Source organism: Mobula birostris, chromosome 16 (assembly GCF_030028105.1).
Source record: "Mobula birostris isolate sMobBir1 chromosome 16, sMobBir1.hap1, whole genome shotgun sequence".
Classification (NCBI taxonomy): domain Eukaryota; kingdom Metazoa; phylum Chordata; class Chondrichthyes; order Myliobatiformes; family Myliobatidae; genus Mobula; species Mobula birostris.
In genome coordinates this window covers 42,865,578-42,881,234 of record NC_092385.1, presented here as the reverse complement: position 1 = coordinate 42,881,234, position 15,657 = coordinate 42,865,578, and the positions used below count along the sequence as shown (strand labels likewise).

The window sequence follows — 15,657 nt, the reverse complement described above, 5'->3', positions numbered from 1 at the left end:
AGGTCATTCATGATATTGACCCCGAGGAACTTAAAGCTTTTGACCTGTTCCACTTGTGCACCACCGATGTGAATTGGGTCGTGCAGTCCGCTACTCCTTCTGAAATCAACAACCAATTCCTTTGTCTTGCTGACATTGAGGGATAGATTATTGTCTTTGCACCATGCCACCAGGTTCTTAATTTCCTCTGTGTACTCAAACTCATCATTACCTGAGATACGGCCTACAATTGTTGTGTCATCAGCAAACTTATATATTGAGTTCAATTGAAACTTGGCTACACAATCATGGGTGTACATTGAGTACAGCAGGGGGCTGAGTACACAGCCTTGTGGGGCACCGGTGCTCAGAGTGATTGTAGAGGAGAGCTTGTCCCCTATTTTTACAGCCTGGGCCCTGTCTCTGAGGAAGTTGAAGATCCAGCTGCAGATCTGAGTGCTAAGGCCCAGATTCCGGAGCTTAGGAATTAGTTTACTTGGAATGATAGTATTAAAGGCAGAGCTGTAGTCAATGAAAAGGAGCCTTACGTATGCGTCTTTATTCTCCAGGTGTTCTAAGGAGGAATGTAGGGCCAGAGAGATGGCATCTGCCGTTGACCTGTTGCTCCGGTAGGCAAATTGCAAAGCGTCGAGGTTGACCAGTAGGCTGTGGTTGATGTGTGCCATAACCAATCGCTTGAAGTACTTCATAGCAATTGATGTCAGAGCCACAGGTCGATAGTCATTCAGGCATGCCACCTTGCTCTTCTTCGGCACCGGGATTATCGTTGCCTTCTTAAAATACGAGGGGATCTTAGACTGAAGCAAGGAGCAGTTGAAGATGTCAGCAAACACTCCAGCTAGCTCGCTTGCACAGGCCCGGAGAACCCGTCCCGGGATGCCATCTGAGCCCGTCGCCTTCATTGGATTTATCTTCAGGAAGGCCCTTCTAATGTCCTTCAGGGATGTGGTTGGCCAAGTCCAACATGGGAGAGGTGGGCTCGGGCTTATCCCAGAGGCTCCTCAATGGCATAAGGAAACATCAGTGCAGAAGAGACGACTCGTGGTGGAGGATTTGAGAAGACACGAGGAGGCAGAGCGACACGCCAGGGCTGTCTCAATGACCAAGCAAGGCCCCTGAACTAATTGGGAGAGCCTGGAAAAGAGGAAACTTAGCTGGTTTGACAGCTGGGAGATGGAGGGATCTCAGTTAAGTTTTGTCATCAGAGCCACTTATGACCTCCTACCCACACCCCAGAACCTGTACCAGCGGTCCTGTTATCTACATCCTTTGAGGGTGTGTTCCATGTATCAATGTCATTTTCACTAATATATATTAAAAGATCAAAGAGCATAATCCTAAATTCAAGGAAAACCACAATGAGACTAAGACACAAAAATCCTGTCATTACCATTAACACACATACTCACAGTATTCTGTTTAATATATTTCCTAAGACCAAATAAACAAAATCTGCGGCAGACAACATTCAATGGAGAGGAATATCTGAGAGATTCTAAATTAATTCATCTTTTTCCAATTGTCTGAGGTTATACATGTGTCAGTTTTGAACTTTGTTTTACTTTTATTGTTGAAACATTTAATAGTTTATTTCTTTACATAGTCTTTCGTTTTACAATATTTTTTGGTATTTGGGAACATACACTTTTTTAAGAAAAGTTGGCGATATCAGGAGATGTTAAGACTTGCTTGCAGGCCGGTGGTGGTGTGGCATCTGCAATGGACTTCCAGGCGACTTGTCCCAGGTTCGAATCCGGCCGGCTCCTTACATGCTTTCCATCAGTGCTGGGTTGAGTGCCGAGCTAGCAACTCGGCCTCATAAAAAACAGACAAAATGTGTAAGAAATGGCATGATTGTTGCCCAATGTGCCACAAGGCATGGAAAAGAACAACAATTAAGACTTAGCTGGCTGTTGAATATTATGTTCACTTGGTGTTTTGCGAAATGCGCTTGTTCCATATCACCCAAAACACAGAACTAAGATCATGAATGCGTTGCTCACGCTTGAGGCTTGGTGATGGTGTCAATGCTTGCTTTTTTTAACAGTAGGGTAGGGAGGATTGTTGCTTGCTGCCACTTCCGCGCGGGAGGGGGGAAGCTGGGGGAAACTTGGGGTTCTTGCGTTTATCTGTCGTTCATTCTAAGGGGCACTTCTCTGTTTTCGTGGATGTTTGCGAAGAAAAGGCTTTTCAGGATGTATATTGTATATATTTCTCTGACACTAAATTGGACCTTCAAACCTTTGAATCCACTCTTGATAGTGACCTAACTGGTAAGAATAAGGGCTATTTCTCCAGGAAGTTCCCACTATGTAACCAAACACTAGGTACTTGTCATTATAATGCATCAGGGGATATGTTGGCCATATGGCAATGAATGGATATTCTGGTCTAAAATGGTTGTTCTGCTTAAGTCTCCAAGTAAATCCTAAATGATTAGGGGTGATCAGACAAATAAATCAGCAGATAATCTTTACTGCAAATAGGTTTGATCCCTGATATAATCCTAATGATTTGATCCAGATATGAAATTAATTTGGCCAGGATCAAGTAAATATCTAAATATTTCACAATTCTGACATAACTCTTCTAGCTTATTTGTGACATGATACATCTTTACACCTTGTGGAGTTCCACAGAGCTCTCAAATTGGCTGTTCTGAGTTTCCATTGATGGTGCTGGTTTGAGGAGCTGAATTATACTTTCAACCTTCTCCATTTGATTAAATAAGTTATTAGATTAGTCAAACCATTTTTTTTAAAATTGAGTTGATTTCAGTTATTAACCATTCTTCTGGAAATTAATTTTGTTTCTTAGATTATTGGAGCTAGCTTAAGAGGTTAAGACAAAAGATATGTCAATGAATTAGACACTTTATTGTTGCTGATATAAGGTGGATCAGAAAAAGGAGACTCCATTGGGTTACATTTTCTTTTTAAAAAGTCTTTATGAATACTTAATTAAATCAAACATTTTAAAATGGATATAGTGACAAATGGATTTTCCATTCCAGATTCAATGACCACAAAACATATAATTGGGTCTTTTTCTGATCATCTTTAAATAAATCTATATTAAGCTAATCGCAAGCCATTATGCAAAGAAAATGTTCATGCTGCAGTAAACTTGAGCTGTGAAATTATTACACATACACCTTATAACTGAAATTTTACTTGTGTAGGCAATCTTTAAATCTGGGGAATAAATAACTGGGAATTGATTGGGGATAAAATTGAAGTATATATGCTGGAATATCATTTGAAATGTTAGAATGTTTTGTAGGTGCGATCAGTACTAAAGGATAAAGTTCTTGGTGCCATTAATACATAGGGACCAACTTACACCAAAGATAATCTTTGACTCCAATGAATGCAAAAATAAAATTTTGCAAGAAATGTTCTTAACCTTTCAGAGAACTGTTCCCAGATTAAATGGACAGATGCCCCTGTATAGGTATAGCAGCAGTGTGTAACTGATGAAACTCCAGTCAGCAGCAGTCAGGGACTTTGCAAAATTGCAAGCATGAACCACATAACTTTTTCACAAACTATTGAAGAGAGTTATCAGTTGGAAGCCCCTTACCTACTCTGTCTGAGCAGTTGGTTGTCCTTCGATCTTGAATGTATAAGTAAACTGAAAATTTTAATAAACTTATATAAAAGTTTTCTCAACTTTATGGAAAGTGTAATATTAAAAGTTTATCTGAAATAACAGCTTTAATTCTGTAAATTTAGTACAAGCAGAAATACACATAAAATTAGTGAGCTGCCATTGAATGTTAAACTTACATTGATTATATTATGATGTGTTATAATACATATAAATATTATAATAATCCAATTCTAATTGTGAGCACAGCCCTATATTTTATCCAGACTTGTTGTTATAGATTTGAAATAATTTGGTACTCTTTTTTATGGTGATTGCAATGTTTGAGGTGTACTTATCTGTACAGAAAAAGCAAAATAAATCAAAATATTTATTTGTATCTTGTTGAGTTCTGTATCTGAGCTAAGTGAAATTAAAGCCCCTTAACAAATCTTGCAACATCTTAGAGCTTTTTTCAATGACAACAAATAATGTTTGCCCTCTGTCTGAGTAGCAATTTATGCATCACATAAAAGCCTCTGAACATGTGTACATTGTGATCCTATAGTGATGTTCTGAAGTGATATTGGTTAAAATTAATGAAATCAATTTGTTAAAAAGCTTTTGTGATTTGTGGCCTAATGGCACCTCTTCTGTTGATTAGGAATTATATATTTTCCATTATTTGTTTAACAGGGAGCCTTTAAAAAGCAAAACCGTATTGTGCTGCAGAAAGCTAATTAGAGGGAAGGAAAATCTGAGTATTTCAAAGAGCCTTTGCAAGTTCAATTGGTAAGTAATCCACTGAGCACTCAAGATTGCCTAATGTAGTCATATTAATTTATGTCTTTCTTTTAAGTCCAAAATGCATTACGTTCTTCGCTGCAAGGTCTCAGTTGTTGCTCAGAAAACTCATCATGTTGATTGCAGATGATGGTAAATTTGACCTCAGCACAAAATAATTGTTATCCTGACTATGCTGGAATGAGAGTGTTAGTTAAGCTCTCTGCAGATGAAGAATGTTGGAGATATTTTGGCTCTTTTGAAATCATAACTGCCTTTCTTTTGTCTGCAGTTTATATCAGCCTAAGTACCATTTCCTTTTGTCCTGACTTGATTTGGAATATATAAATCAATCTCTGTTAGTTTTATCTATTGATTAAGTATCTAGAGAAGTTCATAATTCATAAGCAATTGTTCCAGCCGTGGTTCAGGCTTTAAAAAGGTAGAATTCTTTGGATGCTGGAAAAGCACAACAGAAATTGGTCTAGGTATTCAGCAGGGCAAACAGCATCACTGTGGAGCAGGTGTTTCCAATGTTTCTCTGCTATGAAGTCCTACTATTAACTGAGAGGTCCGTGGGACCCAGGTTGGGAACCATTGCTGTAGAGAGAGAAGAAAGATGTTCAGAGCATGGGAAAATGTGAGGAGAATCAGAATCAGGTTTGCTATTCCTGGCATATGTATGTTGTGAAATAAGCTGTTTTGTTGCAGCAGTACATTGAAATACATAACTTAAAAAACTATAAACTTGGCACGTGGCCAAGTGGTTAAGGCATTTGACTAGCGATCTGAAGGTCGTGAGTTTGAACCCCAGCCGAGGCAGTGTGTTGAATAAAGCACTTAACCACACAGTGCTCTGCGATGACACTGGTGCCAAGCTGTATCGGCCCATGTCCTTCCCTTGGACAACATCGGTGTTGTGGAGAGGGGAGACTTGCAGCATGGGCAACTGCCGGTCCTCCATACAACCTTGCCCAGGCCTGCGCCCTGGAGAGCGAAGACTTTCCAGGTGCAGATCCATGGTCTCGCAAGACTAACGGATGCCTTTATTGAAATTATGGTAAGAAATATAAACTGTAAATAAATAAATTAAATAAGCAGTGCAAAAAGAAAGCAAATAAAAAGAAAGAAGTTAGTGAGGTAGTGTACATGGATTCATTGTGCATTCAGAAATCTGATGGCAGTGGGGAAGAAGCTGTTCCTAAAACCTTGACTGTGTGTCTTCAGGCCCCTGTACATCCTCCTTGATGATACAATGAGATGAACGCATGTCCTGGGTGAAGGAAGCAGACATCCCACCTCTCCCGGATGTTCCGGGAGTCTCCCACATATTGATAGCAGCTCCCTGACGCCCGGAAATTATATACAATATCCCAGAAATCGATTTTTTTGAGAGGGAGAGGGAGAGGGAGAGCGAGAGTGAGCCTCCAGATTGGTCTCTCTTTGTGCTGAGTAGACCTATCAGTTTTCTCTGTGGGCGGGCTTTACAGTCAACCTCAAAAATAATGACAGTGTTGCTCGCTGCACTGTTTGCAACAGTGACTTTTCTATTGCCTATGGTGGGTTAAAATGTAAAAGACATGTTGGGGTGAGATTAACAGGTGTCATTTGTTCATTAGCATAGCTAATGTTGTTTAAAATAGCTGGCTAGCTGCTAAGGAGCTACTCTATTGATGTCCTACGTGAATAGGCCAAACTCCCTGTAGACTTGCTTAAAGTTGTAATTGAATAAACATGATAATATAAGTACATATTTTAATGTCACATTTTCTGCATATACCCAACTTGGTTTACAGATTAGACAAAATCATGAAACAAAGTATTACATACACCTTTGGAGGTCGACCGGGGGTGGGGGGAGGGGCGGGTATATGGGGTTGCGGGGGGCGGGGGTGCTACCTCCCTGAAATGGTGGTACTACCTCCCTGAAATGAGTTTTTGCAGGGTGGGATGTCTGAGGAAGACACACTAGCCCCTGGGAGGTACTTATTGATCTGATAATTATAAAGCACAGAGATGAATATCTCGCAAAACATCAGGAAAACCAAAACAATGCAGTTGTAACTGGGTATGTTAATGTTCATGGATTGGAAAAGGAGTATAGCATAATTGGTAAAATAGATTTCAATAGGTTTCAATGGGTACATTTAATGTTAGAGAAATGTATACAATATAATCCTGAAATTCTTTTCCTACGCAAGCATCCACAAAAACAGAGGAGTACCCCAAAGAATGAATGACAGTTAAATGTTAGAACCCCAAAGCCCCCCCAACTACCCCCCCCATGCACAAGCAGCAGCAAGGCAATGACCCCATTCCTCCCCCACCAGCAAAAAAGCATAAAACCAGCGCCCTTCACCGAGCACTCAAGCGTGCAGCAAGCATCCATAAAGACACAGACTTGCCTTACCCCAATGACTACTCATTCACCTAGTAATTCTACATACCACAGGCTCTCTCTCTCTCTCTCTCTCTCTCTCTCTCTCTCTCTCTCTCTCTCTCTCTCTCTCTCTCTCTCTGATAAGGGAAAAAGAGGTGTCCCCATTTCACAGTGAGAGGGGAGACATAACAAACAACTCACTGATTTACGATGTTAAAAGTCTGTTGCATTGCTTTGTCCGAGCTCTGTGCCCAGAAAGTCGGCCCTAGAAAGGCTCAGATCTTTGGACACCCAATCCCCGCCAGCTAACCCATTGCTTCAGATGTTCCGTGTTCTGCTGTGACGCCTCAGTCAGAGGCACCAGCCTAGAATCAGTACGTCCGCAGAGACACGAAAATCCGGCACCCTGAATGCATGATAGTCTTCCAGGCTGCGTCCTTGGGATATCAAAAAGCGGTTGGTCGTGAGGCCCTGAGAGCAGGCCCCATTCCCACAAAGAACCAAAGTCAGAGTGTAATGCCAGGTCCGGGCCTTCAAAAGAACCTTGAAAAGGGAAAAGCAGATATCAAAGATAGAAATAGAGCTGTTTCCAAAGATGCAAGAAAAGTAGTTGCCGTTTAGCACCATCTTGACTTTGAGTCCGAGCCCCTCCGAGTCTCTAACTATTCCAAAAGTTGGTATAGTTACAGAACAAAATGCTATAGGGTTAATTTTTTGAGAGAAATTGCAGTTGGGCTGGTCATTTTCCAGGGACTTTTTGATACAGGAAATTGGCTTGGATTTGTAAACTGAAAATGTCTTTTTAATTTCTAGAATAAAAGAATGGAAGAAACCATAAAATTAAGGGCCTGTTGTCTTAGCGTCAGTCGTTGAGAAGTTCATGGACTTCAGTAGTAAATGATTGTCTGTCTGACTAGAGGCCAGTGACTAGTGGTGTGCTGCAGGGAGCAGTGCTGGGTCCATTGTTGTTTGTCGTCTATTTTTAATGACTTAGACAATAATGTGATAAACTGGGACAACATATTTGGAGATGACACCAAGATTGGGGATGTAGTGGACAGTGAAGGTTATCAAAGCTTACAGCAGGGTCTGAACCAGCTATGAAAATGGGCTGAAAAATGGCAGACAGAATTTAATGCAGACATGTGTGAGGTGTTGCACTTTACGAGGAAAAACATGGTCAAACTTACACAGTGAATGGTAGAGCACTGAGGTGTGTGGTAGAACAAAGGGATCTGGGAATACAGATCTATGATTGCGTGAAAGTGATATCACAGGTACTACAGATAGAATGATTAGAACATCTTATGCCACATTGGCCTTTATAAATCAGATCATTGAGTACAGGGGTAGGATTGTTGTCAATAAGTTGTATGAGACATTTGTGAGGCTGAATTTGGAGTGTAGTGTGTAGTTCTGGTCACCTACCTCCAGGAAAGATTGAAAGACAGCAGAGAAAATTTACAAAGATGTTGCTGGGGCATTAGTCCCGATCTATAGGAAAGATTGCATAGGTTTGCACTTTATTCACTGTAACGCAGGAGAGTGAAGAGAGATGTTACAGGGATATGCAAAATTATGAAGGGTATAAATAGGGTAAATGCGTGCAGGCCTTTTCCCTCCATTTGGGTGAGTCTAGAACCAGATGTCATGGGTTTAATATGTAAGGTCAAATATTCAAAGGGAATCTGAGGGAGAGCTTCTTCACTGAGAGATTATGCAAGTGTGGAACGAGCTGCCAATGGAAGTGATGGATGCAGGTTCGAATGAAACACTTAAGAGAAGTTTGGATAGGTGCATGGATGAAAGAGATATGGGGGGCTATAGTCTGGGTGCGGGTAGATGGGATTAGGCAGAAAGTCAGGTCGGAAAGACTAGATGGGTAAAAGGCCTGTGCTGTAGTGCACTGTGTACTTACAAATCTACAGGACATCTGTTAGCCACTGATTTATAGATACAAGGAACAGAATAGGGAATTAAAAGATTGTAGTGTGATTGTTCGGAACTTGAAAGTTGTGCTTCAAATTGTACTCCATTGAAGCTCAGGTTTTTATCTTGCTTGGATGATAGAATAAGGATTTGAAATCCACGTCCGCTAAACTGGCCCACTGTGCAAATAGAAGTAGAAGTTCCAATAGTTTCTTTGTTTCAGACACAATTGATCATGGCAAAGTGAAAAGTTCCAAGAATGGTAAAATTAGACTACTTACATTGCCAAAAGATTGCAGATGTAAGGGGTGCATAAATTGTTAAAAGCTTCAGCGATACTACAAAGACTTCAAAAAGACCAACTTTCATTGATTGTTTTTAGAAGATCACAAAAGATTTGGAATGCAAAATTGCTGAAGTTTATCTGCAGTTGTAAAGTAACCTACTTATACTGGTGCTAGAAAGTTTGTGAACCCTGTAGAATTATCTCTATTTCTGCATAAATATGACCTACATTATGATCAGATCTTCATGTAAGTCCAAAAAACTAGATAAAGAGAACCCAATTAAATAAATAACCCAAAAACATTATACTTGTTCATTGAGTTATTGAGAAAAATGATTCAGTATTACATGTATTTGTTGGAAAAATATGTAAACCTTTGCTTTACTTTCAGTAACTGGTATGACCCCGTTGTACAACAATAACTTCAACTAAACATTTCCGGTAACTGTTGATCAGTCCTGCACATTGCCTTGGAGGAACTTTAGGCCATTCCTCCTTATGAAACTGCTTCAACTCTGGGATGTTGGTGGTCTTCCTTGCATGAACTGCTTGCCTCAGGTCCTCCCACAATATGTTGTATAGGATTAAGGTCAGGACTTTGACTCAGCCATTCCAAATCATGTATTTGCTTCTTTTAAAACCATTGTCTTGTTGATTTATTCTTGTCGTTTGGATCATTGTCCTGTTGCATTATCCAACTTCTATTAAGCTTCAGATGACAGACTGCTACTCTGACATTCTCCTGTAAACCATCTTCATACAATTTTAAATTCATTGTTCCCTCAGTAATTGCAAACTGTCCAGGCTCTAAGCCAGCAAAGCAGCCCCAAACCATGACACTCCTTCCGCTATGCTTCACGGTTGGGATGAGGCTTTGGTATTGGTGTGCAGTGCCCTTTTTCATCCAAACATAACAATGTGTATTTCTGCCAATAAGTTCAAATTTTGTTCCATCTGTCCACAGAAGATTGTAGAACATCCAGGTTGTCTTTTGCAAACTTGAGATGTGCAGTAATTTTTTTTGGCAGAGCAGTGGATCCCTTTCTGGTGTCCTTCCATGAACACTAATCTGGTTCAGTGATTTTCTTATAGCAGACACATGAACAGACACTTTAGCAAGTTCTAGAGATTTCTGCATGTGTTTTGCTGTTACCATTGGGTTCATTTTCACTCCTTCAGCATTGCACGTTGTGCTCTTGGTGTGATCTTTGCAGGATACTAACTTCTAGGGAGAGTAGTAACAGTCCTGAGTTTACTTCATTTGTAGGCAATTTCTCTTTACTTTGGAATGATGAACACTCAGGTCTTCAGAAGTACTTTTATAGCATTTTCCAGCTTCATGCATTTCTGCAAGTCTTCTTCTAAGGTCCTTTGAAAGCTGTTTTGATCGAGGTGTGGTGCATATAAACAGGGCTTTCTTGAGAAGAGCAGGCTCTGTCGGTTTTTATAGAGCAGGGCACCTCTACAACCCCCACCTCCAATCTCATCTCATTGATTGGAGCATCTCACTCCAAATAGCTTTTGTAGAAGGCATCAGCCTGGAGGTTCACCTACTTTTTCCAACAAATATATATAATATTGGATCATTTTTCTCAATAAATAAATGAACAAGTATGATGTTTGTGTGTTATTTATTGAATTGTGTTCTATTTCTCTAGGTTTAGGACTTGTGTGAAGATCTGATCACATTTTAAGTCACATTTATGCAGAAATAGAGAAAATTCTACAGGATTCACAAAATTTCTAGCATCCGTATACTTCACTATTCAGTAGCCTTGCTTAAGGGCTCAACTGATATGTTGCATTCTGTTGGAGGCAGTGTATCTCAGGTGGGATATATGGTCTACTGTTGGACAATGTCAAATATTCAACAGAATACTAACAGGACAAAAAAGGGTTAAATTAAGAAAAACTTTGATAAATTTGATTTGCATGTTCTTGCATGTTAAAAGGATGTGATCCAATTGAACTGCCTCAAAGAATGTCTCAGACTGATACAGAGAAATTATTTTATCCAGTGGAGGAAACCTGGGAAAAAAAGCACAATCTTTGAACTAGAATTAGATTATTCAGGAATGTTATCAGAAAGTGCACTTTTACACAGAAGGATATAGGGACAGTTTTTTGATTTATTTTAACCATTTACATGCATTAAGTTGAAAGTGAAAATTATACTCTATTGATGCTGCTTCAAAGACCTAATTCAAATCAACAGAGAACAAAATAACAGCTTTTTTTTCCAGTATTGTTGACACTGGATCAATGCCACTCGAGTTAATGTATAACATTATCTCATCATCTCATATTCATTGGGGGTGGGGTTGTTGAAATATCACCCTGTTATATTATTAGTCATTTTTATATATCAATCATGTAAAATGCCAATTTTGAAACTTTTTTTTTAAACCACTGCTTTCTATGTGACTTCTAAATGACAATTGATTTCCAATGGCAAAATCTTCGTAAACAAACATAAAAAATGGGAGCCAGAGTAGACTATTCAGCCACTAGAATCTGCTCTCAAATAATTGAGATGACCTAACTTAGTACCACTTTTCTACACTGCTGTAGCACCAAATCATTTGATTCCTTTGCTGTCTTAACATTTATTATCTTAGACCTTAATGGATTTATTGGGAACCCACAACCCTCTCAGGTAGAGAATATCAAAGATTTATTTCCCCCTTGGATGAACAAATTTCTTGTCCCCTCATTCCTGACTGGTTAATCCTTTTAGAGGTGTGAACCCAAGATACCTAAGCATGGAAGACCTTATCCCTGCAACTCCCCTATGTTACAGTGACATCACCTCCTGTTCTTCTCAATCTAAGAACATATAACCTCAGACTACTTGAGGTTTCCTCATGGGATAAACCTACCATGGCGGTGATCAATCTTGTTTTAAGCAGGGCCTTTGTAAACCGTACAAGGTAAGTCAGGTAGGTGACAAATTGGGCTATTTGACTTTGGGACAAAAATTTGTGAGTAACTGATGGGGTTGGAGGGACTTAGAGCTGCAGTTTGAGGAGTTAAGGAGGGCTGATATATTGGGATCGAGAATCGGGCATTCATGATTAGCTGGCCATGGATACTGTTGTGATCAAGTTGGAGGTTAGAGTCAAGCTTACAATACATTTGGGGATTGTCGTTACAAAGGGGAAGGAAATGATTTTGGAGTCTCTGAAGAAGAGGCATTTGGTGTATGAGGGTTATAATTGAAAGATTGCCTGAAGTGGTCCTGATGATCTGGCCATGCTTTTTATATATAAGTCTTGTAAGCCTTGTGCAGGTGTGTATCACACACTGTTGGAAGTCACTGCAAGGAGCTGCGGGAAGAAAAATCACAAAGTTAAGCCTCACAGTAAGTACCAAATTACCTTCAAATAATCCTCAGTTTTGTAGTCCACATAAAAGTTGCATGATACAATACAATTTCAGCTCTCTTGTCTCCTACATCATGTTAGCTTTTTTTTTAATCTTAGTTGTGTATTTTTGTATTTGTTAGTACCATTGTAATATACCTGTATAATGGGCACAGCCAGTACTGCACTGATACCTTTGAATTTTGTCTATTACAGACAATTACATGAACCTTTAATTGTGTTGGCTTGCAAATTGATTTTTTTTATTTGTTACAAACCAGATTAATTCTTTCTTAAAGCTCTTAAGACCGAACTATGTAGAGATTAGTATTTGAGTGAAGGAAACGAGAGACCACAGGAAAAAGATTCAAGGCAAGAGATTTAAGAAGAGATGGCAGCATGAACTTCTTTACACAGAGAATTGTTTAGCTTTGGAATCATATTTTGAGAAAAATAATTGATAGAGAAACTATGGTATTGCTGATGGAGGAGAAGAGCTTATGAGATGGAATGCTGCAATATAAACAGAGGCTATTTTTCTCGAAGTACATTCAAGAGAATTTGTGGTACATTACATTGCTCGTCCTTTTTGTCTATTCCCTGCAATTTCTTTTATCCCTTTTTACCATATATCCATTTACATGACTATTGAAACAATGTTAATACAGGTGAATTTGTTTCCAGAAAACGGTTATCCACACTACCTCAACAGTAAACACGAATGAAAATACTGGCTTTTCCAGTGATGACCATGAGCAGTAAATAAAATCATATCTTAAGCCCGTTTTCTTTGAATACCAATTGTCCTAGCATTTGAAACTACATCTTTGTATCAAACCCACTTGTGATTTTATTTTAGCTCTCCTTTATCCTTGTGGTAGGAACAATTCCAGTTTGAGCAGCCTTCACATCTCTGAATGAAATCACTCCTGAAATGGTTTGGGTTATGGTCAATATTGTAGCTGAGGTTTAATGAATACTATCAAAAGATTTATTGTAACATTTCAGTTTTGTACTGCTTGTTTTTAATTATAAAGCCAAGGTTCCCATGTCTTTTATTGACAGCTTCATCAACTTGTCATGCCTCTTCCAATAATTTGGAAAATTGAAGTCTTTCATCTCGATTCTTTCAACTAAATATTGCATTTAGTTGATACTGCCATTTTCCTGAGAGTTTATTTTCAAATTGAAACTTTTTCAAATTAATAGCAACTCAATTCAACCAAAGTATTCTTCATACCATATCTTTCTGAAATGACTGACATAATGTACTATATATTATCTGCAAACTGATGTCCATCATACAGATGTTGAGATTGAGACCTAAATAAAAATAGTGATTCTGATAAGAAAACTTGGGACAACATGGTAATTTCCCTTGTGTCAACATTTACTGTTGTTGATTTGAAGAGATTTTCTGATGTACATTCGTAAACTTTTGGGAATAAAGTCAAGAAAACTTTATTCTGAAAATTGAGGACATTGCCTAAAAACAGTAAGTGTTGTGGACTTGCTGGATACCTACCGTATATACCAATTGGAGAAAGTTGATATTTGGACATGGGTATCGTGGACCATTGTAGTCTGCAAAAGGAACAAAAGAGACTTCATTCCCATCCCTCCCATTTCCACCTGCATGACCACCACCTCCCCTCCCATACCCTTTTAGGTAAATATATCCCATTTTCTTTAAAATTTCTCACTGGGATCTCCAGTGGCTTGTGCACCTGTCATTCTGTTTGTAAGTTTGCCTGAAAAGTCTCACTGTCGATAAGCCAGCACCCTCTACATCATCACTGAGTGTGAAACACACATATCTTGCTCAACAAAAATTACATTTTCTCAGCTTTAAGGAGATTCTGCTTTACCAGTTCCAGGCAATTCAATAGAATTGCCTGGAACTGGAGGAATTCAGCAATACAATTCAATGCTGAAATTATGTTTCTATAAACTTGATTCAAAAGTACCTTACTGGCATAACTTTCATTTTGCTTCTGCTATCATCCTTTCGCCAAAGTGACCTGCTGTGGTTATGTCAGGTATTTTGTACTTTTAGGGCTGGGTAGAATTTTAGTTCAGTTGAACAGAAGCTTTGGTGTGCTGGAGTCAGGCAGAATGGCAAACTCCCATCCTAGACATGCCCCACCTCCTTTTCCTCAAGGAGGCCAGTGAGACCTCACTGATTTAGAGTCACAGAGAAATCTGAGATGGAAACAAATCCTTCATCCCACTGAGCCGACTATCTACCACCCATTTACACCCATCCTATGTTAATGGAATTTTCTATTTTATTTTCCCCATATTCTCATCAGCTTCCCCCAGATTCTATAAGACCATAAGACGATAAGAAATAGGAGCAGAATTAGACCATTCAGCCCATCCAGTCTGCTCTGCCATTCAGTCATGGGCTGATCCAGTTCTTCCAGTCATCCCCATTCCCCTGCCTTCACCCCATAACCTTTGATGCCCTGGCTAATCAAGAACCTATCTATCTCTGCCTTAAATACACCCACTGTTTGGCCTCCAGAGCTGCTCGTGGCAACAAATTCCACAGATTTACCACCCTATGACTAAAGTAATTTTTCCGCATCCCCATTCAAAATGGACATCCTTCAATCCTGAAGTCATGCCCTCTTGTTCTAGAACTTCTTACTGGTCGCAGGCATAGTCGGGACAATTTACCATGATCAAATAACCTACCAACTCACATGAGTTTAGGATATGCAAAGAGACCAGAATATCTGGAGGAAGTCCAGATGACGACAGAATTTGCAAACTCTACATGGACAGCACTCGAGGTCAAGGTGGACCTTTGGTGCTCTGAGGCAACAGCTCTACTAGCTGACTTGTTATACGGCCTCACATCTTCATTGCATCCCAATGAATGGAGTGAAAAATCAGATGGATGCAGTATGTGCCTCTGTTTGAGAAGCCTGCTCCTTTCCTACTTCATTGGGAGCAGATGAAAAATCTTCCAGCATCTGCAGATTTCTGCCTGTAGTAACCTTTATTGGTCCAACTGTTTGAGTTGTGGTTTGGGGTGACCAGTGTGTTGGCAGTAATCTGAGAAGTTACCAGTGTGCCCAGGTAGGAGCATTTGATTTCTCGTTATTGCAAGTGAGCTTCATTGGCAAGTTACAGTAACTTCCACAACAGAAAGATCAGATATTACATACACTGCCACCAACTATGTTGTCTGGCAACTAATGAAATCAGTACTGACAGCAATGGTTCTAGTTTTACTTGTGCTGCCATGTCTTACTGATAGTGCCGCTGTGCTGGGTACCTGTTTTATGACTTAGCACATCACTGGTACACCTATAGCAATG

At 39.5% G+C, this 15,657-nt stretch overlaps 1 protein-coding gene across 3 annotated transcripts in view; it reads left to right on the top strand.

The window, feature by feature from the left end:
- LOC140211113 (contactin-4-like) overlaps window positions 1-15,657 on the top strand; it is a 2,284,382-nt gene that overhangs the window by 363,267 nt on the left and 1,905,458 nt on the right. For all 3 annotated transcript variants that reach the window (XM_072280600.1, XM_072280598.1, XM_072280599.1), the window contains exon 2: window positions 4,285-4,380. The gene's annotated coding sequence lies outside the window, so the exon portion shown is untranslated. The remainder of the gene's footprint in view (window positions 1-4,284; window positions 4,381-15,657) is intronic.